Here is a 25,606-nt window from a genome sequence, read left to right as displayed (position 1 = left end):
CTGCGCATTCTAAAACGCCGCCTGAACATGTTTGCGTTAAACCGCGGGTCTGGTGCGAAGTAGTCGTCATATAGCCGCTGATGTGCAGCTACGTGATCCCGATCAATCACTGTTCGGTGGTGGACAACGGGTCGAGGGCAAGGTACGCTTGTTGTTCGACCTTTTGCATGTACCGCTTTATCTCGCGGTTCATGTAGGCCTCCATGGCCTCGTTCATCCGCCGTTCGTACTCCTCAGCATTCCCACCACTACCACCACTGCTACCACCCGCGTTACTCATCGCTCGATGTTGCTCTTGTGCAGAAATTTAGAGAGAGAGAAAACTCGTTAAAACAAGTGGTGCAAATGAAAATGAAACTAAAATCGCGTATATATAGTGTTTCAAAAATTTTCCAAAAAATAAAAATTAAAATTTGCGTTGGCCGATCGCTCTCCAATCGCGAGCCTGCAATGGCGGCCAGCGCTCGCAAATCGGCGTGCGCTCGCCTATTTTCTCGCCGAAAAGGCGTTGGCCGATTCCAATGGTTCAGCTAGCCGGTGCGCTAGCCGCCATTGTGGATGCTCTAACTATCCATGTGCCTGATTGAACTGGTTAACCAGCAGAACTTGGGTAGGAATAAGTTTGTCATCGTGAAAAAAGAAGATAGCACATAAATATTTGGAGAAGAAGATGAGATCGAACAATTTTTTAGCTAGGCTAACATGTAGTGTTTAATTGTGTGTATATTTGGCATATAAATTTCTCAAATATCCAAATATGCAAAAATGAGTTACTGTTATAAATGAGTATAGTTGTGTATGGGCTGATTATAGGATTATTTTTCTTTTTGGAAATAGTAAAACTTTATTTATGTGTTGTCACGCCCGAATTTTCTAAGGATAGAAAACACGGTTGATCGCGACTAGGGGAGGATTAAAGAAGCGGGGAAGAAAGGGGAACAACAACGAATACTCGACAATAGCTCAAAATAAATGGGAATAGCTCGAATAAAATCAGAGTGGCTCAACAATCAACAACTTGAAAAGAATATTATCTCAACAATACAAGAACTCAAAAGAAAGACAACTACTCAGCGGAAGCATTCGAGAGGAGGAATATGCCACGTGTGAAGACATGACACATTTTGAACACTTAAATTTCTTCAACGGTCTTGCTCAACACCCACCGCACTAGTCACAGCTAAACCTGCACATTTTTAAAACATATGCAGGGCTGAGTACTTGATGTACCCAGTGAACACGTGCCAAAATAATTTTCATAAAATATTGTGTCAACATTTAAAAGTGAACTCGGGGTTTTACAAAAGACCAAGTCACCAAAACATTTTCTCACTCAAAAGTATGGCCATTTTTCTCTCTTTTCGCACCGTATCTGAACCTCAAATGTGAAACGAGAACGTGGCCACATTCTCGCTAACTGGACCGGCCAACTCGAAGAGATAGCGCACGATCCCCTCTGTGTACACTAGCTTGAATAGGGACTCACTCCCTAGACAAACCCGAATTCGATTAAACTCATAACTTCTAGTAGGGACTCACTCCCCACTAGGGCGATCAGATAGGCACATCCATAAAAATAAAATACGGCATGACACAACATATTTGGAATTTAAGCTCATAAAAATTTAAAAGTAGCCTACACAAAGATGTAGGATCGAAAGCCCACCTCGTTCTCTTACAATTCTTAACTTGAAAATTTCTCACTCTACCTTAACTCGCTTGCGAAAGAAAATCCTTTTGAAAATAAAATAATAAACTCGTCAAAAATCGAGAAAATATCTAATTAAAAGAATGCATCCGTCCTACGTGAAAGCTCATTTTGTTCTTCATCTTTTCCTTAATCAAATTTCTGACTTAGCCGTTTCTTTCCCATGGTTCTATAAAAATCTAGTCTGCTTAAATCGGTCGAAGCACTTAAAAGTCAGTTCCATCATTTAAACTAATCAACCCAAAACATTTATTAAAACTCTCGGCCACTCATCCTATACAATCGCATCCAAGACAAAGTAATTAAAAGTCCAACTATAATTCATCAAACTAACTAAAAGAACTAGAGGGGCCCAAGTACTTAACAAAATCAGCCCAAAACTCTCTTCTTTCTCTCCCCCCATACGGTCTCTTTTCCTCTCTCCTGCACTCTCTAAAACAGAAATTAGAAACCCAAATCAGCAACTCCATCTTCTTCCTCCCCCTCTCACGCAGTGGCGGACCTATTAAGGGTCTTAGGGGATCAATGGAACCCCCAACAATTTAAAATACCTCTATATATTTTGTATTCATTCCTTTCGTGTATTGACTTAGTAGCCCAAGTGGAAACCCTCAAGGCCTGCCAAGTTAACAACCTGTGTTTGATTCCCATGAAATCATAATCTATTCCTTTGTTTTTAAACTACTATTTTTACCAATTTTTTTATGTTCTTACAACTATTATTGATAGGGAGTAATTCATTAGTTAACTTATTTCAAAATTTATTCATAATTGATTATTTATTTATTTTTCTGCTATTTTTTGTGATGTTTTTTCTATTTTTCTACAACTAACTGTAAAAAAAAAAGTCATATTGTATACTTTATTACTTAACTTATTTTAAAATTTACTCATAAATTTAAAAAATTAACATATACCTATCTCAAATTTTTATACTATCATTTAGTTATTTCTATTTCATTACTCATCTCATGCGCATCTTTATCGTAATTTTCGGGAAAAAAAAAACCCACAATTGTTATCAATATATTGGACCCTCAACGTCAAAATCCTGCGTCCGCCGTTGCTCTCACGTGTCGCCATTGATCTCGATCCAGCCGCTGCAGCCCGCTGTCGTCACCACGGAACTCCAGGCGCTGCCGCCGCCTCCGGCCGAGCGGCCGCTGTCCTTCCTCCGCCTCTACTCTTTTCTCCGGGCAGGTAAGTAATTCCCCCCAATTCATTCTAATTCTACTTCTATTTCTTTTAATCGATTTCGAGATTGAATTTTCAAAAGAGGCAAAGGGCTCAACTTAAAGATTGAAACTGTGTACTGAGGCATGATGATTCAAAATTATCCTAAATGAATGCAAGGAATTAAACGCAGAGCATCTATCGGTGATTACCTTCTTAGACGCCAAAAACTCTCTTCTCTAACTCAGTTCTTTCTCTATTTCTATCTCAGATTTATGAAAGGTGGAAAACGTGTGATGGTGGTAGAAGGTGTATATATAATGGTTGAAAACTGATCTGATTGTATCCTAATGCTCAGGGAAGAGATTTGACAAAAGATTTGAGCAGATCTCGGTTGGTCTCATATTGGCTTCTCCTAAGTAACGTAGAAAAGAATTGGGCTAGGAAATAGAAAAAGAAATCCTCCTAATAGAAGCTAGGCCCAAAAATTTATTTATTCGCTATTCTTTTTATGCTTAGATTCAAGCACTCGTAAATTTTAACTCTATGGCATTTTGAATACTCTTTTCTTCGAATCAAGTAAGTAAGGCGTAAGGAAACACGAGCTCTAAAAAAAAATTCCACAAACTCTCAAACTCTCAAAATAAAATGAAACGATTTTTGACTACTAGTTCGATGGTCATCTTAAAAAAATTAACTTAAAGGAATAGAAAAAGTTGGGGCGTCACAGGTGTAATCTAGGAGGCCGTTTTTAAGGCTAGATTATAGTCTATTTTCTTTTCTTTTTTTGGAAATAAAATTTAAATATATGTGATAGTTTCTTTTCGGCCGAATATAGCTATTTTCTATGTACTACCACAAGATTAAAGATTGTTGATACAGTAGTATTTTTTTTTGGATCTGATAATAATTTTTCACTATCTTATTTCATAGAGTACAAGAATTATTATGTAATGGTTATGGTTTTCACATTTTTATTGAAGATTTGTTGAGAAAGACTTTGTTAGTACATCATATTCATATGCTACAAGTATACGAATAAAGAGACTCAAAATTTGAATTAATTTAAAATTAAATGTGTTATTGTGTGTGGTTTTAACATTAATAGTAGTAGTATTTTAGTATTTTATTGTATATGGTTTTAACTTTTAATAATGTGTTACTGTGTGTGTGGTCATTTATAATAGAAATGTAAACGTATTTAATCAAATTTGATTTAATTCAAAATTTATTTACTTTTAATTGTCTAATAGTAAATGTGTTTGTGATTTTTGTCATTTTATCAATAGATTAATTCACAACATAGAATTACAATGTTAGAAATAAACTAAGTCGTGCAACGCACGGGTGTGACACTAGTTAAACCATAAAGTGGCAGTCATAACGATACTTTTTAATTTATTAGTTTTATTAATATTTAGTTCTATACATGTATTTAAATTGATAAATATTTAAATAGAAACTAAATGATAAAATTCAGGATTTCACATAATTAAAATATAAAAAATCACATAGTGAAAAGTTAAATTTACATTATTTAAATTTAAAAAAACAGTCAAATTTTTGGCCGTGCATTTGTTCTTCACGAAGAGAAGCTCATCGACTTTGAAATTCTCATAATTGATGCACTGGCCACCGGATAGATATTAACAGTGATTAATTTCGTTCAGTCAAACATACAATAAATTTACGAACACTGACCACTTCAAATAGATGTCATAGGATAGTACCTTGTACAATAAAATTGGCGAACAACCTTGAATTCGATAGTCGGTGCCATGCCATTGCATGTTTTTATTGATGATAGATGATTGGTTTGGAAAGTTGATGTCATTGTTCAATCCTGTAACACCAAAATATACATGTCAGATTCATAAGCGTTGGTCAACAACTACTTCAAGGATGATCATTGAATGTATGACCTTCTATCTGTTGACTGTTGGTGAAGGCGTCTCTCCACGCCGAAAGATAATTTTTTAATAGCCAGTACATACAGTCGATGTTAATTGACATCCCGAAATGGTTGTGATGTCTCTCATTCATATTCATCAATCAATGGTGTTCGACATGCCTTCTCAAATGTGTATCACAGAATACTCGATGAGCCTTTCGACAATATTGTTTAAGACGCTCCCAACCCATTTTGTCTACGATGTGCAAATACTCTTCGAATTGTGAATTGATGACTCGTCATTGTACACTTCTTCATCGTTGAGAGTCCCGCCGCAATCTGGTCACTTCTAGAAATACCCATCACACAGAGGCGGACCTACCAAGGGGCATGGGGGACCCTTGGAAACCCCATCCATTTTAGATTTTTCTATATATGTATTATTAATTCAACAATTAACATGTTATTCCATAAACCAGTTGGTTGTGCGGTTGGCCTAGTAATGTGAATCTTCTAGATTGAAGACTCATGAATTTGCCCCGGACTTATTCTTGTAAATAAACCCAACAAATAAACAAGATAAACCAAGAAATGGAACAAGAAAAAGGGATAAAAGGATAAGGGATGGATTAGTGTTATGATTTAGGTGAAGAACAAGAAAGAAATCCCAAAGGCACTTTCACATACACACCTAATGGCTCCACAGACTAGCAACACAAGAACTAGCAAGCATACCTTTACAATCAACCTTAGCCCGGCAAAAGATCGAATGCAACCCGAAGGAATTTGATAAGTCTTCAAAAGATGAAGAAGGTGAGCTCTCAAATATGGAGAAATTGTCTCTTACAAATATTCAAAAGCTGCTTGAAAAGAACCCTAGCAAGAGTATTTATACTAGGAGATAAAAAGAAGCAAAACAAGACAAGTCTTGGTCAAAAAGTCACATTTCGGGTAAAACACCCGACCGGGTGTTTCCCACGGCTCATTTCACCCGCTCGGGTGAAGTCTCTGGACAAAAACTGATTTCTCGGCAAAAAAACCCGACCGGGTGTTTTTGGGTTGGCAAAACACCCGCCCGCGTGTTTCGTTCTGCATTGCGCGGCTTTCTTAAAACGATCATAACTCTCTCATCCGAACTCCGCTTGGGGCGTGTGAGGTACCCACACGAAGGTATTTCGACAATGAAGATGATGGTGGTCTTGAATCAGCATTTGGACACAGTCTCAGTAGGCAGATTGACGTTTGAACAGACCCCCAGTTCCGGTTTGGTGCGGGGTCGAGCCGAATTTGGTGTATTGCTCTCGAGACACCCGGGTCTTCCTTCTGGGCCTCCTCTTTGAGCCGTAATCTTGTTATGAACAGACCTAAGGACTCTAGCATCTTCCTACTCATCTTCCTCGTCCTCTTTTGGTGTACGTCCTTGAGGGCTCGATGCATGATGCGTGTCGGTTGGGTTCGCATCATCCCCATCTTCTTGGGAAGGATTTGACCTCAAATCCGGCTCATCTCTTGCAAATTCAAACGGGCTCAAGTCGGACACGTTGAACGTGGGGTGCACCTTGAATTCGCCCGGCAACTCAATGATATAGGCATTGTTGTTGATCCTTTCCTTGACTCGGAATGGGCCACCTCCGCGTGCCGCAAGCTTGGACTTCACCTTATCCGGGAAACGGATCGCCCGAAAGTTAACCCACACCATGTCCCCCGGGTTGAAGATCACTTCTTTCCGCCCCTTGTTGGTCATCCTCGCATTGTGCTCATTCCTTTTGCTAATGTTCTCTTGGACCTTGACATGGAGGTCCTTCACGAATTGCGCCTTTTGGGCGCCATCTACATCACAAACAAAAGAAGAAGGCAAAGCCGACACCGCTAGGTCCATCGGGGTTAGCGGGTTAAATCCATAAACAATTTCAAATGGAGAATGACCGGTAGTAGAATGCGTAGTCCGGTTGTAAGCAAACTCGGCAATGGGTAGGCAAGGTTTCCATGTCTTTCTATTCTCACTAACCAAAGCCCTAAGTAAAGCCCCTAGGGTGCGATTCACCACCTCGGTTTACCCATCGGTTTGAGGGTGCGCCGTGGTAGAGAATAAAAGTTTGGTTCCTAGTTTATTCCAAAGAGTCTTCCAAAAGTAGCTTAGGAACTTGACATCCCTATCACTCACTATAGTTTGGGGAATCCCATGGATCCTCACCACCTCCCTAAAGAAGAGGCCGGCTATGTGCTTGGCATCATTGTTCTTCTTACATGGAATAAAATGAGCCATCTTGGAAAATCTATCCACCACCACAAAGATACTATCATTCCGGGCTTGAGAAGGAGGTAGGCCTAGCACAAAGTCCATAGACAAATCTACCCAAGGGAGGGAAGGGGTAGGGAGTGGGGTATAGAGGCCATAATTGTTGCTCCTAGACTTAGCTTGTCTACACTCAATGCATCCTCCTACAAAACGCCGCACATCTCTCTTCATTTTTGGCCAATAAAAATGTTCAATTAAGATATCATAGGTCTTAGCTACCCCAAAATGACCCATTAATCCCCCAAGGTGGGACTCCCTCACAAGCACTTCCCTCCAAGATCCATGGGGAATGCACAATCTATTCCCCTTAAACAAGTAACCCTCATGCTTATAAAATTGCTCAAATGATCCCTTTTCACATGCAACAAAGATAGATGCAAAATCACTATCATGCTCATAAAGCTCTTTAAGGTGATCAAAAGCAAAGAATTTGGAAGCACAAATAGTAAGCATGCTATTTCTCAACACAAGGGCGCCACTATCATAAATACCACTTTCAAGAAGAAGTAAGGATGGCTTACGAGATAAGGCATCGGCGACCACATTTTCCTTTCCCTTTTTGTACCGGATGACATATGGGAAAGTCTCCAAGAAGGCGCTCCACTTGGCGTGCCTCTTGTCAAGCTTGTGTTGGCCGCCCAAGAACTTGATTGACTCATGGTCCGTGTGGATGAAAAATTCCCTATGCATCAAAAAGTGTTGCCAATTTTCCAAACATCTAACAATGGCATAGAGTTCCTTATCATAAGTAGGATAGTTCAAGTGAGTTTGGTTCAATTTCTCCGAAAAATAAGCAAGAGGTTTCCCTTCTTGCATCAAGACTCCACCAATCCCTACCCCACTAGCATCACACTCCAACTCAAAAGTTTTCTCAAAATTAGGTAAAGCAAGCAACGGTGCATGTGTAAGATCGTGTTTCAAAGTGTTAAAAGCATGCTCTTGTTCACTCCCCCAATTAAACGCCACATTCTTTTTAACAAGATGGTTCAAAGGAGCGGCTTTAGTGGAGAAATCTCTAACGAACCTTTTATAGAAACTAGCAAGGCCGTGGAAAGATCGAATCTCACTCATATTTTTGGGCGTGGGCCTGATAAGGCTAATTTCATGCATTGGTTATGTAGTGAAAAACATCACATTTCTGCTGGATCTAACAAGTTTTGTTAAGCCAGGTGTGTGTGTAGCGCTAGATCCAGGAGATGCTGGAGGAGGATATCTAGCGAGGAGCAGGAACGGAATCACGAGGAAAAGCTAGAGGAAGGAAGCCAAAAGCTGAGGGCAATCAAGTCAATCAATACCTCGCTGGGCCCCACCTCGAAGCTTATAAATAAAGGAGTGCGCAACAAGAATGGCAGATCGTCACACTCCACACACAGTCACGCTCTTAGCTCACACACACTAGGGATATGGGAAATTGGGGGAGGTTTTCGTTTTCGTGAATTACGTATCAGTGCACCACCGTCCCTTGAGGGCGAAGAAACAATTGTTCTCTTAATTTCTGTTTACTACTCTGTTCCGTCTCGAACTTCACTTTTGGAAGTCGAGCTTGCTGTTTTTGTTGCTGAATCAGTTTATCCGTTCTGTTTACGTTTGATTTGCCTTGATGAAGTTGGATTTCGTGTTGATTATTATGACGCTTGCTATTTTGGTTTGTTTATTTGAGATGTTCTCTTGAATTTGTTGCTGAATATTTTAGGAGATTCGAGAATCGTGGTATTGAAGTTGTGTTCGGTTGGATTTTTGTTCGGATGCTTGGATCCGGAGTGGATTTAGCATCCGAAGTGTGGATCTGAACAGGGGAGGTGAAATTTGTGCATGAGATTATGGGGATTTTGTTCTGCTTGGTTTGCTTCGTCTAGTAGTGTGATTTCCGTCGTTGTTTCGTTTACCGTTAAAATTATGTTTCCAATCTACATCTGAGTTTGTTTTTCTCGATCTCTGCATTTATTTGTGTTCGTTGAAGAAGATGAAGTCATTTTCAGTTGATGCTTTAGTTAGTTAGGCTGCAGATTCGATTCTGTCCGTACTTACCTTTTTCAGAGTTTGGTCCCCACTTGTTTTAATCTCCTTGGTCTAGAGATGTTCGTAGAAGTCCCAGATCTAGTAGTTGATTTGATTTAGTTCTTATACATAATTCATTTTTTGCCTAGATCTAGCAGTTAGCATAGCATACTTTATTTCCAAATTCACTTAGTTAAATTCCTCAACCCAAAATATGCGTGGCAGCAGCCAACCCAAAAATAGTTTCCAATTCTCTACGCATGTATTTTACGAGTCCATCTCTGTGGGATCGATCCCTACTTCCCTGTGCTAGTTTAGTATCTGTGGTTGAGGGTTTTGAAGGTTTGCTTGCGTACCAACGACCAGACTTCCAGTCTTGTGAGTCTCTAGACCTTGTGATCTAGTTGATTTACTGGATCTAGGAAGTGTGTAATTAGAAATTGATAGGATACAGCAAGCAAGAAAATCAACTCTTCAAATGGCGCCGTTGCCGGGGATGGATGGCGTAGTTTGTTTATGTGTTTAGAGATTTGGTGTAAATAGTTTTAATCTTTTGAATTTCGCTTTTGGCAGTTTATGAGCAAGGGCTCAAGGTCAGGAATCTGGAGCAACCCATCTTGGTCAAGGAACGTGCAGTTGAAGTGGCAAGTTAAGGAATCAACATCCGCCATAACTACCAGATCGGGGTTGTCAACTGTAGATCCATTTCCGTTTGAATCAGGGAGTGAAGAAGAGTGGAATTCATCGGGGAAAGAGGATTCACGGTCGTCGTCAGAAACTGAGCATTCGGAAAGGGAGGAAGAGGAGTCTGTAATGGCAAACTTAGTGGACCTAGACCCAGAGATTGGTTCGCTAACTGCACATCTCGACGGAGAGCCAGCTCATGCCATAGTGTCAAATCAACGTCAGCGGTCTATTGAGATCAAGACGAATGTGCTGGGCGTTTTACCTACATTCTCTGGACGGAGGAATGAGTGTCCTTATGAGTTTTTGAACGAGTTTAGTAAGCTATGTAGCATCCAGAAAAGGCCTAACGAAACTACCGAGGAGGACTATCGCCTGCGAGCGATTCCATTTGCATTGAAAGGAGAGGCAAACACTTGGTTGCTGAGGCTTCCACCTGACTCGATCACCACATGGAGGGATTTCAAATTGGAGTTCCTGGACTATTTCTTTCCGTCCAATAAGACAAACGCTTTGAAAAAAGAAATTCAAGAGTGTAAGCAGGACTACGATGAATCTTTAAGCCAATATTGGTCTCGGTTTAAAGGCCTGCTTGACGCTTGCCCAAATCACAGGATGACGGAGGCTGAAACATTTTATCTATTCTACGAAGGGGCAAATCCTGAGTCCAAGGACTTAATGAATTCCTCGAGCGGGGGGAATTTCACCAAGAATAAGGCAAGCGAGGCACGCGAGATTCTGGGAAGATTAATCGACGCGAAGAAGGCGTATGACTGCCCGCGTGCTATCATGAGGAGAAGCTCCGCGAACACAGTTAAGGAACGAGAAGGAGAAGAGGTTAGAGACAGAATAGATCGACTGGAGAAGGCACTGCTAAATGCCATTGAAAAGAAAAATACCCCTGGGTCGACTGATAAGGAAAAAAACCCAGGTCAAGAGGAACATCAGCTTCAATTTTACAATAATCCCTCACTCGATGGAGATTTCCAAGCTCAAGTGAATGCAATGGGGAATTGGAATCAAAGTAATCAAAATACCAACTGGAACCAGTGGAAGATTAAGGAGGCACCATGGAGGGACAATCCTTGTTTCAGATGGGCTGAAGGGAACCAACAACCACAGTCACAACACCCAGGTCCAGCGGAGAACCAGCAGACATGGCCCAGCCGGAATCAGGAAGGACCACAGCATAATTCTAACTGGGCAGGGAAGCAGCAAGAGGGGCTGAACAACTGGAATTTCCGTAACCAAGGGGATCAGCATAACTGGAACAACAGGAACCAGAGCAACCAAGGGAATTCTTATGTGCCACCGCATCAGAGGAACAATTCAGGAAACAATCAAAATTTCCAACAGAGTCACCCAGGTCCAGCAACCCAGTACAACAATAATCAAGGAGGTCAGGGAAATTTTCGCCAGAACCAGGTGGTTGGAACCAATCAAAATCAAGGATTTAATCCCAGTTCAATTCAAGGTTTCCGACCACAGCGGAATCTTGATGACATGGTGCATGATCTGGTAAATTTCCAACAACACATGCAGAATAACATGCAGGCTAATAATGACGTGGTGCACAAAATTCAAGATGCCCAGCAGGAGCAGAAGTCTGCCATGGACATGTTGGCAAAGCAGATGTCCCAGTTGGCCACGTCGCTGAACGAAATGCGGGGAAATGAAGGGAAATTGCCTGCCACTGTCAAACCACCAGACCGAGCAAATATTAGTCAAATTACCTTGAGATCGGGGAAAGGCTATGAAGGACCGAAGCAAGTGATAAACGAGGAGACACCCTCACAGATGAACGGAGAAAAGGGGAATCAGAAGTCTCGAGGAGATGATCCTGGACTCAGAGAAATTCCTATACAGGATGACCTCCAGGAGGGAGATTTAAGGGGATCTATGCCTCGACTAAGTGACCCATTTTTCCTTGATCCAGAACCTGAGTTGGAACTTAAAGAGGGAAGCAGGGAGACAGGTGCAGCCCCAGCAGGGAGTTCCACGAATGCAGTAAAGCGACCCAAACCATTCCCATATCGAGGAGAAGCCAAGAAAAAGAAAGATGATACTGAGGACCTTGTGGAAATATTTAGTAAGCTGGAGATTAACCTACCCTTTTTGCAGGCTCTGAAAATACCCACCTTCAGCAAGTTCATCAAGGAATTCATAGCAGGAAAAACCAAACCTGATGGGAAGATTGTTATAGGAGAAAATGTATCCGCCGTGATACAAAAGAGGAGGATGCCGTCAAAGTGTACAGATCCAGGTATGTTCACTCTTCCTATTTCTATAGGTGATATTAAAATTGAGCATGCCATGTGTGATCTAGGTGCTTCGATAAATGTCCTACCGCTGTCAATATATAAAAAATTGGTGGGAGTCAGTTTGGTTGATACTAAAGTAGTGATTCAGTTGGCCGATAGAACATGCATCTCTCCTGAGGGAGTATTGGAAAATGTTATAGTTAGAGTGCATGATTTCCTATACCCAGCTGATTTTCATGTGATAAAAATGAGGGGAAATGAATCTACTGAGTCTAGTGGGGTGTTACTGGGGAGACCCTTCCTTCGCACCGCGAAGACTGTTATTGATGTGTTTGATGGAACCATATGCCTGGACTATCATGGGGAGAAATACACCTTCAACATTGAAGAAGCTATGAAAAAACCGCTTGATGTTGAAAACTTGCATGTTGTAGATGTAATTAACCCCCTAGTCCAAGAATATCTTGAGACTGAACTAATGCAGGAACAGTTTGACAATTCGGAGCTGAGCCAGACTGTAGAAAAGGAGGTGACAGGATGGTGTGAAACTTTTTTCACACAGGACTTGACAGATGATCAGATCAATGAAGCGATCATGGCATTCTGCCACCAGCCACTATCATTCCAATCAGCCAGATCTGTTCAGGAGAAGAGCCCAGACGAGGGAGCGAATCTAGAGGAAATGGCGCCAAGAAGTAAGGCGGAGAACCCTTTACCTCAGGAAGCCATCACACCGAAGAAGGAGTTGAAAACTTTGCCTGAAAATTTAAAGTATGCATACCTGGAGGAAGGAGAAACTTGTCCAGTGATAATTAACAGCCGCTTGACTGAAGACCAAGAGAGTGCGCTGCTGGAAGTAATAAGGAGGAACAAGAAGGCCATAGGGTGGACACTTTCTGACCTAGTTGGAATTAGCCCTGATCTTTGCATGCACCACATCAGACTAGAGGAAGGGGCAAAGGCTCGGCGTGATCCACAAAGGAAACTGAATCCAAACATGAGGGAGGAAGTGCTCAAGGAAGTTCTGAAACTACTGTCCCTTGGAATCATATACTCTATTCCAGATAGCGAGTGGGTCAGTCCGGTTCACATGGTACCTAAGAAGTCTGGAATACAAGTGGTGAAGAATGACAAGAACGAGTTGGTGCCTACTCGACTGGTCACTGGATGGAGGATGTGCATTGACTATAGGAAACTAAATGAAGCCACCAAAAAGGATCATTTTCCTTTACCATTCATTGACCAGATGCTAGAGAGGCTGGCTGGCAAACAGTATTTCTGTTTCCTCGACGGATATAGCGGTTATTTCCAGATTTTCGTGAACCCAGAGGACCAGGAAAAGACCACATTTACATGCCCTTTTGGAACTTATGCCTACCGAAGGATGCCATTTGGTCTATGTAATGCACCAGGGACATTCCAACGTTGTATGATGAGTATTTTTTCGGATCTACTAGAGGTGTGCATCGAGATATTCATGGATGATTTCACTGTATATGGAGGCTCATTTGACACTTGTTTAGCCAGCCTTGACCTAGTGCTGCAAAGATGTCAAGAGAAACATCTAGTTCTGAATTTTGAAAAATGTCACTTCATGGTAACTGAGGGGATTGTTTTAGGTCATGTGGTCTCTGAAAGAGGAATACAAGTGGACAAGGCAAAGGTGGAAGTGATTGCAAAGCTACCTTACCCTACAAATCAAAAGGAAGTTAGAGGATTCCTCGGTCACGCAGGGTTTTATCGAAGGTTTATCAAGGACTTTGCAAAAATTGCGCAACCACTCACTCATTTGCTGCACAACGATGTGGAGTTCGAGTTTGATGAGGGATGCAAGAGGGCATTTCAATTGCTCAAGGAGAGACTAGTGTCCGCACCAATTATCAGGGCACCGGACTGGAATCACCCTTTTGAGATAATGTGCGACGCGAGCGATTTCGCTGTGGGAGCCGTCCTAGGGCAGAAGATAGATGGGAAAAACTACGTAATTTTCTATGCGTCCAAGACACTAAATCAAGCTCAGAAGAATTACGATACTACGGAGAAGGAAATGTTGGCTGTCGTCTACTCGTTCGAAAAATTCCGCCCTTATCTTCTTGGGTCAAAGGTTATTGTTTTCACTGATCATGCAGCAATAAAGTACTTGCTAGCTAAGAAAGAATCAAAGCCAAGGCTAATTCGATGGGTCCTACTTCTACAGGAGTTTGATTGGGAAGTAAGAGACAAAAGAGGAACAGAGAATCGAGTGGCTGACCACTTGAGTAGAATTCATCAAGGAGATACGGACGAGGCTATTCCCGATGTTTTTCCCGAAGAGCATTTGTACTATATGGACGAACCACCTAGACCGATAAGCTGGGAATCTGTCTTAGTTTTAACCGGTCCAGGAGAATCTGATCGAGGAAAGCGCGTACGTAACGCAGAACCATGGTACGCCGACCTGGCAAATTACTTGGTCACGGGAGAGGTGCCAAGTTCAGAGGAAGCTTCCCGGGCCCAGAAGATGAAGCTTAAAAGCGAAGCCAAATATTACTTCTGGGATGATCCTTATCTTTGGAAGATGTGCGCAGATCAGATAATTCGACGCTGCATTCCTGAATGGGAACAAAGAGATGTACTCCATCATTGTCACTCCTTGGCGTGTGGAGGGCATTTCGGACCAAGGAGAACCGCAAGGAAAGTTCTAGACAGTGGATTCTACTGGCCTACATTGAACAAGGATGCCTTTGAATACTGTCAATGCTGCGAAAGGTGTCAACAGACAGGGGGAATCTCGAGACGAGATGAGATGCCCCAAGTGCCCATAGTGATCTGCGAAATTTTCGATGTTTGGGGGATGGATTTTATGGGCCCATTTCCGTCGTCGTACGGAAATGCTTACATATTGGTCGCTGTAGACTACGTTTCCAAATGGATAGAGGCGAAGGCTACGCCCACTTGTGAGTCTAAAGAGGTGGCCAAGTTTCTGAAGTCAAACATTTTCAGCAGATATGGAGTTCCTAGAGCGATTATCTCAGATCAAGGAACACACTTCTGCAACCGCACTATAGAAGCGCTCATGAGGAAATACGGCGTGCATCATAGATTGTCTACACCATATCACCCCCAATCGAATGGGCAAGCTGAAGTCTCTAATAGGGAGATAAAGAGTATTTTGGAAAAATCAGTTAACACCACAAGGAAGGATTGGAGTAAACGCCTTGACGATGCTTTGTGGGCGTATAGAACTGCTTACAAGACACCAATCGGGATGTCACCTTATAGGTTGGTGTTTGGGAAAATGTGTCACTTACCCGTGGAAGTGGAGCACAAGGCATACTGGGCCATTAAGGAAATGAATATGAAGTCTGTGGCATGTGAAGAAGAAAGGAAGCTGCAATTACAGGAGCTGGAGGAACTACGGCTAGAGGCATTCGATTCAGCAATGTGGTACAAGGAAAGAACGAAGCTCTGGCATGACAAGAACCTCCGGGTCAAGGAACTTCAGGTGGGGCAGAAAGTACTTCTATTTCAGTCCAGACTCAAGCTAATGCCAGGGAAGTTGAAGTCAAAGTGGGTAGGTCCATATACCATCGTTGGCCTCCGCGCACACGGAGCAGTGGAAATCCAGGGAAGTGCTCCTAACTCGGTCCCTTTTCTTGTTAATGGCCATCGATTGAAAGTCTATAGGGATAATTCTGAGCTATGCGTAGTGGAGGAAATACCACTACGTGCGCTCTCAGTTATCACTTAGCCAGACAAAGGAATATTCTCGATGAACTCCTGGGTCAAGGGAAATGTTATGTTTTTACACACTGATCCAGGGGATTCGAGAATATTCAAAGGTAATTGTACATAGTTTAATTGCTTTAGAAGACAAAGAAAATCCAAACAAAATAAAAATTCAAAAATTTCCAAAAATATTTTCGAAGACCCAAACTCAAAGGGGATTTATGTCTCGTACTTTAACCTTGACCCAGGAGTCTGGGGTCTTCATATTTTTTTAGGTCGCGGTCAAGGGAATCAATTAGAGGAAGAGTGCATGAAGGAGCAGTTGAGGAGGGAAGTTATAATTTGAAATTCAAAATGCCGACAATTATGGAGGAGTACGGTCGCTGATGTCATGCCTGCAACGAAACATTGAGGTGAAGATCGCCGAGCTTGCTCCCGAGGTCGTGATGTGCGACCGCCCAGAGGTTTTCAGCGTAGACTACTTCTTCAACAAGGGCTTGTTGCAAACTCAAGGCAACAAGACTTACTTCTATTCGCTGGGAGATAAAGCGAAGGCGGAGCCGGAGGAAGCTGAGGAGGCCATGCCAAGTGAAGAGGTGGAAGAGCTTAGGAAGGAGGTGCAGGACATGAAAAAGGAAATGCAACTGATGAAAAAGGAGATGATGAAGGAACTCGGGGGAATACGGAAGGAACTCAATGGGAGTCGGGAAGAAGTAAAAGTTCTGAGCAGCAACGTAGCAGATTTGGCCACGAAATGTGCCAAACAAAGTGAAAGAGTGGCGGAAGCTGTGGAGATATCTACGCGGATGTTGAAATGGCTGCATCAGACGCTTCCCTTGACCCAGTCGAAGTCGACTCCTGGGTCAAGTGGCGAGGCACAGAAGATCATCCACAGCAGTCCCTCGATCAAGCCATTCCAGCAGTTGACCACCCCGACTATTCCCGAGAAAGTTCCAAATCCACCGAGGACGAAAATGCTAATGAGGAAACCAGGACTCGATCAAGCTGCAGAAGGAAAGGAAGAGCTGGAGCAACCAGCGAAGAAGAAAGTGAAAACAAACCGCCCCAGTGTTCCACCACCGTCTGGCTCTCGCGGGAGCCAGCCCCAGAAATGAGCAATTTCCCCAGACCAAGTAAATTTTAGTTTTTGTGTTTCTTTTTCTGTGTTTTATTTCCATGCGTTGCTGTGTTTTATGCTATCTTCTCCCACTTAGCCCAATGCTTGGTCTAAGTGTGAGAAGTTCTATGTTTTCTGTTGGTTTATTCTTCTCCCACTTAGCCCGTTGCTCGGTCTAAGTGTGAGAAGTGAAATTGTTGTTTAATTCTGCATTGAATTCTCTGTTTTCCCCCCTTCACGACGATGGCTTGAGGACAAGCTTGAGTGAAGTGGGAGGGGGAGAGGAATCAATGCAGTGTTATTATGCTTTGAGGAGTTGTAGGTCTAGGATTGTATCGCATGAACTAGTGGATATAATACGGCAGATTCCCTTAGGGAGAGCAATTGAAAATAGGAGGTATTCCAACTTAGAAGCCTGATTCTTTAGTAAGCCGAACCAATCTGAATGAAGCGAGAACGATAGTAAATGCCTTTACTTGCTCAGTTGTGAAGCCCTACTCTAGAGGTGAGTTATAAGCCTGTGATAACACTTAGAGCTAACATATGTCAAAAGTCTGCCACTGAATGCTGAAGGAAAAGAGAAGAAAAAAAAAAAAAATATAAATAAAAAAGGGGGAAAGGAGAAAATATATAATCATAAAATCTGGAGGTATAAGCTGGACGAAGTCCAGAGGAGGAAATAAAAAGAGAGAAAAAAATCAAGGAGGTATAAGCTGGACGAAGTCCAGGAAATCAAGGAGGTATAAGCTGGACGAAGTCCAGAAAAAGAAAAAAAAAAAAAAAAAGGGGGGGATAGTGACGGAGGATAGAAGGAGGAAATTCTCATAACCCGAGGCTTCAGTGGTTTGGCAATAACTTAAGAGAGAATCGGTCCTAACATCCCTGGTAAGGAATGAGCGATCGAGTGAATCTAACAATTGGGGAAGTAACAGGCTATCTTGACGAGCTGACAGGTTGGCTAGGTAGAGGGGAGAAAAAGGCCTATTTGGAGGAGTGCAGCCTGTTGGATTGATCTTAATCTTGTGGGGACGGTTGCCTAAAAGTTGAAACCAGTTCATGCATATGTGTTTATATGTTTTCATCCTATGTGATTATGTACTCTTTGTTTTAGTGTCTAGCTTTGCCTCAGTTGTGTCTAGGTGTAGGAGTTTTGTCTAGAGTCTGTAGAGTCGGTCAAGGGGATAACCATGCTTGAAATTCGCCTTATTCTTCTTTTCTTCTTGTCTTTATACTTGAGGACAAGTATGGTTTAAGTGTGAGCAGTTTGATAAGGCTAATTTCATGCATTGGTTATGTAGTGAAAAACATCACATTTCTGCTGGATCTAACAAGTTTTGTTAAGCCAGGTGTGTGTGTAGCGCTAGATCCAGGAGATGCTGGAGGAGGATATCTAGCGAGGAGCAGGAACGGAATCACGAGGAAAAGCTAGAGGAAGGAAGCCAAAAGCTGAGGGCAATCAAGTCAATCAATACCTCGCTGGGCCCCACCTCGAAGCTTATAAATAAAGGAGTGCGCAACAAGAATGGCAGATCGTCACACTCCACACACAGTCACGCTCTTAGCTCACACACACTAGGGATATGGGAAATTGGGGGAGGTTTTCGTTTTCGTGAATTACGTATCAGTGCACCACCGTCCCTTGAGGGCGAAGAAACAATTGTTCTCTTAATTTCTGTTTACTACTCTGTTCCGTCTCGAACTTCACTTTTGGAAGTCGAGCTTGCTGTTTTTGTTGCTGAATCAGTTTATCCGTTCTGTTTACGTTTGATTTGCCTTGATGAAGTTGGATTTCGTGTTGATTATTATGACGCTTGCTATTTTGGTTTGTTTATTTGAGATGTTCTCTTGAATTTGTTGCTGAATATTTTAGGAGATTCGAGAATCGTGGTATTGAAGTTGTGTTCGGTTGGATTTTTGTTCGGATGCTTGGATCCGGAGTGGATTTAGCATCCGAAGTGTGGATCTGAACAGGGGAGGTGAAATTTGTGCATGAGATTATGGGGATTTTGTTCTGCTTGGTTTGCTTCGTCTAGTAGTGTGATTTCCGTCGTTGTTTCGTTTACCGTTAAAATTATGTTTCCAATCTACATCTGAGTTTGTTTTTCTCGATCTCTGCATTTATTTGTGTTCGTTGAAGAAGATGAAGTCATTTTCAGTTGATGCTTTAGTTAGTTAGGCTGCAGATTCGATTCTGTCCGTACTTACCTTTTTCAGAGTTTGGTCCCCACTTGTTTTAATCTCCTTGGTCTAGAGATGTTCGTAGAAGTCCCAGATCTAGTAGTTGATTTGATTTAGTTCTTATACATAATTCATTTTTTGCCTAGATCTAGCAGTTAGCATAGCATACTTTATTTCCAAATTCACTTAGTTAAATTCCTCAACCCAAAATATGCGTGGCAGCAGCCAACCCAAAAATAGTTTCCAATTCTCTACGCATGTATTTTACGAGTCCATCTCTGTGGGATCGATCCCTACTTCCCTGTGCTAGTTTAGTATCTGTGGTTGAGGGTTTTGAAGGTTTGCTTGCGTACCAACGACCAGACTTCCAGTCTTGTGAGTCTCTAGACCTTGTGATCTAGTTGATTTACTGGATCTAGGAAGTGTGTAATTAGAAATTGATAGGATACAGCAAGCAAGAAAATCAACTCTTCAGGGCCACTCCTTGATGACCCTAACCTTCTCCTCATCTACCTTGACCCCATCCTTCCCCACAACAAACCCAAGGAAAACCACTTCATTAACACAAAACACACATTTAGGCAATTTAGCATACAATTTATGTTGTCTCAAAAGCAAAAGTGTATCCCTAAGGTGCCTAGCATGCTCATCAACATTAGGACTATAAATCAAAATGTCATCAAAGTAGACCACCACAAATTTTCCTATCAAGGGCCTAAGCACATGGTTCATCAATCGCATAAAAGTGGAAGGAGCATTAGTTAAACCAAACGGCATGACAAGCCACTCATACAAGCCAAATTTAGTTTTAAAAGCCGTTTTCCATTCATCACCTTCCTTCATCCTAATTTGGTGATAACCACTAGCAAGATCAATTTTTGAAAAACAAGTAGCACCACACAAATCCTCAAGCATATCATCAAGTCTAGGTATAGGATGTCTATACTTAATGGTGATCTTATTAATGGCCCTACAATCAACACACATACGCCAAGTCCCATCTTTCTTAGGCACAAGTATAACGGGTACGGCACAAGGGGAATAAGACTCACGGACCAAACCTTTGGCAAGGAGTTCTTCGACTTGCCTTTGCAATTCCTTCGTCTCATTGGGATTGGCCTTGTAGGCGGCTCGGTTTGGTAATGATGATCCCGGTGCGAAATCCATTTGGTGCTCGATTCCCCGGATCGGTGGTAGCTCATTTGGGAGCTCACTTGGGAACACGTCCTCGAACTCCTGCAAAACAATATGAATCTCATGGGGAACATGTTCAAGATTAGTGTTAGCCAAACAAATACGCCGGGGAACGGCAAGAAGCAATGGCAAGTGGCTTTGTAGTGCCTACCCAAGCTCGGATTTAGTAGCTAAAAGGCACTCTCTTTTCTCACGGGGTTTTTGGGTGCCACTCCTTTTGGGTTTGGAATTCCTCTCACCATCCCCACTCTCACATGGCTTTTTTTATCACTTTCTTGCCTTTTCTCTCGATCTCTCTCTTTACTCAAATGTTTATGAGCTTCAATGATGTCACTAGGCGACAAGGGCTTCAACCGGATTTTACGACCATGGTACACATAAGAGTACTCATTAGTGTACCCATCCTTAGATACCTTGTTGTCATACTCCCAAGGCCTACCAAGGAGCAAGTGGCAAGCGGTCATGGGAATGACATCACAAAGTACCTCCTCCTCCAATTCCCCCACTCTCATTGGAACTTTGACTTGATTGACCACCTTGAGTTCTCCACCATCACCTAGCCATTGAAGGCGGTAGGGCGTAGGGTGCCTCATCACCGGTAGTTGCAACTTGGCTACCAATTTTTCGCTCACCACATTGGCACAACTCCCTCCATCGATGATCGCAAGGCAAGTTTTGGATTGAACCTTGCACTTCATATGAAAGATATTAGAACGTTGCTCCAAACACTCTTCTTGCTTAGGTTGGGCGCTAAGGGTCCGAAGCACCACAAGATTTCTCACCCCTTCGGCCAACTCCTCTTCGCTAGAGTAGTCACTATTGACATGAGCGTGGTAAGAGGAGTCATCCCCTTCAACACCCGCTTCTTCTTCATCCTCACTATAGACTTGGCCATCTTTCCCTATCACCATGACCCTTTGGTTGATGCACTCTCTAGCGTAGTGGCCATATCCCTTGCACTTGAAACATTGAGGTCTCTTATCACCGGCTTGAGGTGCTCCCTTGGCCAATGGTGGCGCCGGCAATGCCTTCACGGGAGGTTTTGAGAAAGGTTGAGGTGTAGTGGTCGTTTCCCCCTTCCTTTGGGTGGTGCCCCAATTGCTTGAGCCCCCTCCCGAGATAGGGTGGAAACTCATCATCCCTTTGCTAGCGACCTTCTCTTTGCCTTGCCTCTCAAATGTCTCGGCGAATCCAATGACCTCCTCCAAAGATATTCCCCTTTGGGCCTCAATTTGGACCTTGTGCCTAAGAAGCACATTGAGCCCGTGTATGAAGCGGTCTTGGGTGACATCTTCACTTTCCTCAAGCCCCAATCTCCCTTTGAGGGCTATCATATCATAATAGTACTCCATGACGGTCTTGCTTCCTTGCCTCAAATCTTGGAGTTCACCTCTCAACTTGTGGAAATACGATCTCGGGACAAAGGCGGCTCTCATGAGCTCATTCAATTCCGCCCATGACCGTACTACTTCTCGACCCGTGGCTCTCCTCCTCCTCAAGAGATCGGACCACCAAGTGTTAGCATGGCCTCGAAACTCGGTGATGGCTAGTTTGACCTTGTCCTCCTCCGAGTAGTTATGAAGGGAGAATATCTTGTCCACTTGAGACTCCCACTCTAGGTATGTGGCGGGCTCGAACTTCGCATGGAACTCCGGAATGGTGTGCTTGAAGTTTCTCGAGGGGTCATCGTACCTTTCCCCCCCATAGTTCCTATTAGGCCTCCCCCCTTCATTATGATGATTGAAGTAGTGTGCCGCATCTTCTTGTCATGCCTCAAAGTTATGATACCCACCTCCATTGTGGTGGTTGGAGTAGGCATCATCATTTCTGCTTCCATCATTCCATCCGCCCGTACTTCTCTCCCGGAAACTAGGCGGTTCGGCCTCATTTTGATTAATCCGTGCTCTCAACTCCGCCATACCGTCATGGACGGTTGTAAATTCTTCTTGCACGGCCACGAGGTCTCCTTGCATGGTGTTGAGATTAGTTTGCATAGTGGTAAGTTCACCACGCATCCCCTTCACCTCTCCCGTAAGTTTTGTTATCATCTCTTTGAGGGTGTCGTCGGATGTGGACGCGGTGTCGTCTCCATCCTCCCTCCTAGGCGAATTGTGCCTAGAGTTCCTTGTATTTGGTGGCATTTTTGGGTACCTACAAAGAAGATAAAAAGGACTAGGGATACGTCCCTTTTGTTAGTAACACAAACAACGCACACACCCAAGAATGGAGATTTTAGTGAGGAGCTCACTTCCCAACCCACAAGGTATGTCCCCAATTCCCCAAACTCACACCCAATGTCTCTCGGAAGGCTTAGAGATTTAGTGGCTAGATACTCTCCCTCACTTGCTCTCGGCGATGTAATCCCAAGGGTTGCACAAATAGCACAAACGAGATACACAACTAGGCAAGTGAAAACTAGTCCAAGAAGCCACAAGATTAGTGAAAGTAGGGTGCAAGGCCAAAGGGACAAAATACAAACAATTTGTGTGCACAATTTCACTAAACAACAATAGACCCAACAATTGATGGAATTTCGACCTATAACTTTGTAACATTCACATAAACATACCCAACAACACATATGCAAGTTTATAGCTAATGCCCATGGATAGATTTTGAGATATCTCTTTTTTTTTGACAATTTTCTAACAATTTCACTCTTTGGAGATTTTTTTTTTTTTTTTTTTTTTTTTTTTTTTTTTTTTTTTTTGCTAACAAGAACAAGAACCAATGGCTCTTGATACCAAATAATGTGAATCTTCTAGATTGAAGACTCATGAATTTGCCCCGCACTTATTCTTGTAAATAAACCCAACAAATAAACAAGATAAACCAAGAAATGGAACAAGAAAAAGGGATAAAAGGATAAGGGATGGATTAGTGTTATGATTTAGGTGAAGAACAAGAAAGAAATCCCAAATGCACTTTCACATACACACCTAATGGCTCCACAAACTAGCAACACAAGAACTAGCAAGCATACCTTTACAATCAACCTTAGCCCGGCAAAAGATCGAATGCAACCCGAAGGAATTTGATAAGTCTTCAAAAGATGAAGAAGGTGAGCTCTCAAATATGGAGAAATTGTCTCTTACAAATATTCAAAAGCTGCTTGAAAAGTGTTAGGTTTGGTATACTGAAAAGCATGTTTCGAGCAAGTTTCGCTCGAATAGAATCTTGCTTGTATACGTAAAACTCTATAATCCACTTTTAACCTGATTCAGTATTATTCGAGCAGTTCCGCACGAATAGAATCACTATTATTATTACATTGTGTTTGCTTGTGCATTTATAAGATGTTTTATAAACATTTAAATGCATAAGAAGTAAACAAAGTCTAAGTCTTTTGCTTAGTAGACCGGTTGTGGGCGTCGTCCACTTTAAGGTAACACGGTCAGATCTATGCAATGCTTTGCAAAAGAAAAAGAAGAATTTCACAACCTAGATAGGCTTAGACTACCTATCGTGAAAGGTTGCAATGTCAGTCCGCATATTTCTAAACCTTACTGAAATAAGATGACATTGGTGTGGTATAGCACTGAACGGATCTAACAGCAAGACGTGTCTTTATGCTATCTACTGAAAGACTAGGTCTTGATAAAATGTTATTTCTTAATCTACATATGTTAGCATTGAGCATACGGTATTGATTATGCACTACTTTGACTTATCAAATGGTGCGGATTTTTCGCAATCCAATAATCCTGATATATTGGGTAGTGGTGATTAATATCTAGCGGTGCTAAGATTGCTATTATGTTGAATCGTGCACGAGGTGAGTCTCGTTTGATAATGTCCTCAAGAGGAGCTCGAACAAGGTTTTATTATTCGAAAAACTGGCCAGTTGGAGTTTTATTACTCTATGAATAATAAATAAATGTTTCTTGCTAAGTCCACTCTTGGAATTAATAAGATATTAATTAATTAAGTCCATAGCAGACATTGATTAATTAATGGACATTTATATCTTAAGCGCGGGAAATAAATAATAAAAGTGGAAACCCGGATTACTTGTAATTTCGGATTTGGATGGGGAGAGTTCAATATTACTTCTGTAGTGGCTGCTCGTAATATTCCAATATAAGCTTGTATTAAATTGTGGGTTCAATTTAATTAGTAAAAAGCTAATTGGGCGAGCCCATATCCAAAACCTTCCATAGATCCCTGTCTGGGCCCAAAAGGAACTTAATATAAATAGGAGAATAAAGGAGATAGAATAAACACAATTTTCATTCTCTAATTTTTCGAAAATTTCGAACTCTCCAGCTGTGGAGAATTTCGATTTCTACTCCTTTTCCCAAAAGGATTTCTTCTGTCTTCTTTATTCGAGTCCTAGTATTTTGATAAGATCAGCCCACCCTGATATCGAGATACAGTTCGGGAACCAGAGAGAAGATCCGTGGTCTAGTATTGAAGATCATCACGCGGAGAAGGCGCGAGCAATCGTCGATTCTTTGGAGAATCAAATCGGTAACTCTAAACCATAGAATTCATGTTTTAGGATTTACTTTCTTTGAGCATGAATTATTCGCGTTCTAGCATGCAATTATCTGTTTAACATGTGAATAGATTAATCGCATAATCGGTCAAATAGATCCGTGTCTGATTTATTTGTTTTGTACAAGTCTTCCGCTGTGCAAGGGGCACCAAACCCCAGCAATTGGTATCAGAGCCAATTTTTTGGCTCTGATTATGTGGATTAATTTCATGTTATGTGAATTGCTTGAATGCATGTTTTAACCGTCGCGTGGTTGGATGAATTGCGTTGTTTTATCCATGTTTGTTGGAGACGTGATGTGTGGAATTGAATTCCTAGTATATGTAATCAAAACATAAGTAATGATTACTTTGACTCCAATTGTGTAATGTACGTGACTCAAATTGAATTAAATTCGAAGTCCAGTTCGTACATCAGCGTGGCACGCTGGGTAGGCTGCGTCGGCAGCCCAAGACGTTGAAGCGGCGATCAAATCGTGACAGCAGTTCAGTTGCGAAGAAGCTGCAGGAACGACGTCGCTCAAACGAGGACGACGCAGCAACGTTGCAGCAGAAACAGCACGGACAGCAGCGTCAGTCCGTTTGTGACAGCGGGAGCGACCGGAGTTCAGGCTGCCCATGCTGCAGGGCTGGGCCGTCTCGACTGGTCGCTGGCAGCAACGGTGATGACGCAGCAGCAGTTTCATGTTGGAGCAGCAGCAGCTGCGTAAGCGACGTCACAGCAGTGATGAGGACGACGCAGCAGCGTCATCGTCACGCAAGAAGCAGCGTTGAGTGGGAGCAGCGACGGCGGGCTGGCCAAGCTGTGTCGGCAGCCCAAGCTCTCGAGCTGGGCAGTTTGCACGACGCAGAACAGCAGCAGTTATGGTGCGAGTGGGAGCCCTTCGTGGGCAGTTCC

At 42.4% G+C, this 25,606-nt stretch overlaps 1 long non-coding RNA gene and 1 pseudogene across 1 annotated transcript; one reads left to right on the top strand and one right to left on the bottom strand.

The window, feature by feature from the left end:
- Window positions 1-2,637: 2,637 nt before the first annotated feature.
- LOC148931193 (uncharacterized) lies at window positions 2,638-3,284 on the top strand. The gene is made up of 2 exons (XR_016137451.1): window positions 2,638-2,908; window positions 3,153-3,284. It is a non-coding gene; the product is annotated as an uncharacterized LOC148931193 (long non-coding RNA).
- A 2,872-nt stretch (window positions 3,285-6,156) lies between these two features.
- On the bottom strand, window positions 6,157-22,352 carry LOC125210523 (uncharacterized; annotated as a pseudogene).
- Between the last annotated feature and the right edge of the window lie 3,254 nt (window positions 22,353-25,606).

This window comes from Salvia hispanica, chromosome 3 (assembly GCF_029641045.1).
Source record: "Salvia hispanica isolate PSC_SH4W2 chromosome 3, Shi_PSC_v1, whole genome shotgun sequence".
In the NCBI taxonomy this organism is placed as follows: domain Eukaryota; kingdom Viridiplantae; phylum Streptophyta; class Magnoliopsida; order Lamiales; family Lamiaceae; genus Salvia; species Salvia hispanica.
This window is presented reverse-complemented; position numbering and strand designations above follow the sequence as displayed.